Genomic DNA, 3,813 nt, shown 5'->3' with positions numbered 1-3,813 from the left:
GGGGGGGTGCCACTGATTGCTTGGGTTCTTTTAAAAAGTATGTCTGTGTCTGGTTTTGCCAATTGGCCTTTCTAAGGGCTGGAAACTGAGAAACAGGAGAGATGTATTCAAACTTGCCAATTACAGCTGATATAAAATAATGACTAAATGAAAACCCAGAAAAGCATGTGAGAAGTCTCACTGGAGAGCAAAGAACAGATCTAAATGTCTCCTGAATCAGTGTCCCCATGCTGTCTGCAGACTTCCCTCATCTGTGCAATGTAGTGAACTGAAGATTCAGGATTGTGGAAGATCTATGTATGCTTTCACTGTTGAGTGGGACATTTTCCCTCCTCCTCCTCCTTTCTGCAGTGACTAAACAAATGCTACTCCAAAATCAGTAACTTCAGATTTCACCTTCATTTGCAGAGTTTGCAAACATGAAATACAAAGCCAGCTACCGATATGGCATAATGTTACCAGGATAAAGCTTGTTCTTGGAAATCTCTTATATAAGAGGTGGTTCAACATTTTCTTTAAAGTAAAAATGATGAAATCTCAACTCTTTAGCCCCTGAAGGTGAGTGATTCTTATGTAGGCTTTCCTGATGGGAGTTGATCAATATTGTTGGCACAGAAATATGGGTGCGTTTGGGATCCTTGATCTTCAAGGAATAGTATGAAAAACACAGATGAATGTAGTACAACCTGCTGAAAATTATAGGCCTATTCACTGTTATGGGTGTTCTAAGAAGACAAATTTGAGCTTGACTATGCAGTGCAGTTTTTGCTTGAAAGTTATTTCAGAATGAATTTTGGCTATAGAAGCTTTAAAGTTAATGTGAAGTAGGCCCAGATGAGCCTACTTCTGCTTATTTTGCTGCCTAAAATGAAGGAAATCACACAATTCAAGTGTTCCCAGGCCAGTACAAGAGATCAGTGAAGGTCTGGGGGATTTGGTATTGAATCTGTTCAGTATAACAACTGTAGTTTAGTACCAAGGATTATGCTATGTACAATGGTGATAACCGCCTTAGGTAAAGTTGCCATTTTATAGTAACTCCTTGTTAAATGAATTTAGCAAGGTTTATCCCATGTGATACACACAAGTTTCACTTTATTAGTATGATATCGAACATAAGTTCATTTTATTAGTACAATAGTGTAACATTAAAGTTTTCAGCCTGTAGTTGCTGCGTAAGACACATTTAATGCTTTGCTTGTATTTACGCTTTAGCATGTTAAGTTTAGTAGCAGTCTCAATTCCATCTTTGGCTAACCAGAAATGCATCCAGTGTAATTATGAAGAGCTTTGATGCAATAATTCTCATGTAATTGTCTCAGGAGCAGTATTATCTTGTTTTTCTCTTTGAGACCACAAACACTTGCCAGTTAGTGGTATGCCCCTTCATTAACATTAACTATATCCTTAGTGGACAAGAAGGGCTTTATTCTGATCCAACATGGCTTTTTAATCCATTGTCACCGATTTTCCCACTGCTATAACTTTTATTGCAGGTTTTTGAGTTCTTCAGCAATGTAGTGTTGAGTAGAAACAATTTTAGGCTTCTGTGACTTGCCTGCAAATTTTATTTAAGCCATTGAGTTCCCAGAGCTGTAAAGAAATGCAATAGTAATACGCAAAAGAGGAGAAATGAATGGCGATGGATAAAACAATTCCATGTTACTTGAGTATTATATTTCATGGTCAAGAAGTCTCACTATGCTTCAAATGTTTTTGAAAACAATGGCATCTGATTTGGGAAGAAGGTGATTTCAACTGCTGTGTAAGGGACATGAAGAAATAACTACATAAGAAATTAAATCTTGTAAATACAATGGTAAGAACAAAATATTCTTGGTGAATAGTGAAAAAGGAATTATTTTCATWATTTGACAGTATTTTCTTTCATACTTTATTTATTCAACTGAAATTATGCAGTTGAGTGATTTTTATTACACTTGTCCTATGACCTGCTATGCAAAAGAGGCAGTTTGGAAAGCAAATAATCTGATAGCAGCTCAGTGCTTTGTCATCTTCTATGAAATGCAGGCATACACAAAAAGAAAAGTGGAAGCTTAAGAAGCAATAATTACAGATGGAATAAAGAAAAATCTAATAATTCAAACATTAACTACTAGAATATGAGGTCAAAGAAAGCAGTTTTCTGCTGGGATGTCAACTTGAACAAACTTAGGGAAAATAAGAATCAGAATGGCAACAAGGAAAGGACTGTGTATAAGGGATGTAGTGAGGACAGGAAAGGTAACAAGCCCCCTTCCTTTGGCAAAAGTGAACCATCAGGCTGGCTCAGTTCAAGAAATGGTTCTCATTTGTATCATATACTTGTTTGTGTGGCTCTGTGACGGAATAGACCAAAGAATGATCCAGATTGAAAGAAAAAAAATGCTAGAAGTATAATCTTAATGGGTATTGCAACCAAAAATTTCATTTTAAATGCACCAGGAGGCTCAGAGGATATTTAAACTTATTTTTTAGCACAGGCTAGTGTGATATATGCTTTTTTGGCACAGAATCACACAAAATGGGTAAGGTTGGAAGAGACCTCTGGAGATCATCTAGTCCAACTGCCTTGCTCAAGCAGGGCATGTGAGACAGGGTTTGCATCCTGGCTGGCTTTGAGTATCTCCAGAGAAGGAGACTCCACAACCTTGGCACAATTGTGGCCAACCTCTCCTCAAACTGGGGCTGCTTAAGGTAAACTACTGTAATAATTTGTATTCTAGTAATAATGTATTAAAGTAACACAAATTTCTTGTTGTTATTCTATGACTTCAGTGTAAAGGCCAAGAGGGAGTTTAAAAACATCCATGGCAATTGTTGGAAGCATATTTCAGGGCCTTGTCTGCCCAAAGTCTTTCTCCCATTGATTTCAAGAAGACAACAGACTAAAGTCTTTTCAATGCTACTTGGCTCCACAAAGGCCACGTTTGATGTTATTTCATTTCTTCATCAAAGAAAGCTTTCCTTTATCAAAAAGTATGTTTTCCTTAAATTACTATCAGTTGTCAGATAAAGGTGAAGGCTCGGCGCACAACTGTTATATGGACACTGCACTGCTTTCGGTCACAGAAATGTAGGAGCAGTTAAGGTGACTCTTGGCAAGGCAGGCRTGTGAGGAAAGGCCCCGCTGCGCCTGTGACACCACTCGAGGGAACCCTCCCGGCGTTAGGGACGTGCCTTAAAGGCACGAGCCGCCAAGCGGCCGCTGCGGAGCCGCCCGCGCTCGCGGCCGGCGGCCGAGGGGCCCTTTCCCGGCAGGACCCCCGCAACGGCCGCGGCGGGCCGGGGCGCCGCYGTCGCCTGCCGATGGCGGCCCGCCCCGCCTCGCTATTGTGTCCGCGCGTAGGCGCCMGGCGCGCGCCTGAAGGACCCTAGAGCGGCGAGTCGAAAGGCAGGCCGGCTGCGGCGAAGCGCCTCCTCTGCTGGGCACGGCCGGCCCCGGAGGCGGGCTCAGGCGTTCTCCGCGGGCAGTCCCGGGCGGCGAGGACCCCGCGCTGCTCGCTCCCGCGCCGCCTGCCTTACGCGCTCGCGTGCGCGCTCTCGCTCCCTCCCCTCAGTAGCTCGGTGCGGAGGTAGCAGGAGCAGCGCAGGCGGCGGGGCCCGAGTCGGCTGAGGCGGCCATTCCTATAGCGAGAGCGCAGCGCACTGAGTCCCCCCTCCCCCGGGCCACTCGCGCACACGGTGAGGGGAGTGGCGAAGCCGTGCGGACACCGGCGAGGGGGTAGAGGGGGAGGGCGAGCTCGGGCGATGACCGTTGGCTCGGGGAGAGCCGCGAGGCTGCCCGTCACGTGACCGCCCTGCGCGCGCCCG

General features: G+C 44.5%; 1 protein-coding gene across 4 annotated transcripts in view; it reads left to right on the top strand.

The window, feature by feature from the left end:
* The first annotated feature begins 3,527 nt into the window (after positions 1–3,527).
* Positions 3,528–3,813, top strand: part of CAPRIN1 (cell cycle associated protein 1) — a 35,108-nt gene continuing 34,822 nt past the window's right edge. For all 4 annotated transcript variants that reach the window (XM_085312160.1, XM_085312161.1, XM_085312162.1 and 1 more), the window contains exon 1: positions 3,528–3,684. The gene's annotated coding sequence lies outside the window, so the exon portion shown is untranslated. The remainder of the gene's footprint in view (positions 3,685–3,813) is intronic.

This window comes from Rhea americana, unplaced genomic scaffold, assembly GCF_003343005.1.
Source record: "Rhea americana isolate MKP2758 unplaced genomic scaffold, rheAme1 scaffold_359, whole genome shotgun sequence".
Lineage (NCBI taxonomy): Eukaryota > Metazoa > Chordata > Aves > Rheiformes > Rheidae > Rhea > Rhea americana.
This window is presented reverse-complemented; position numbering and strand designations above follow the sequence as displayed.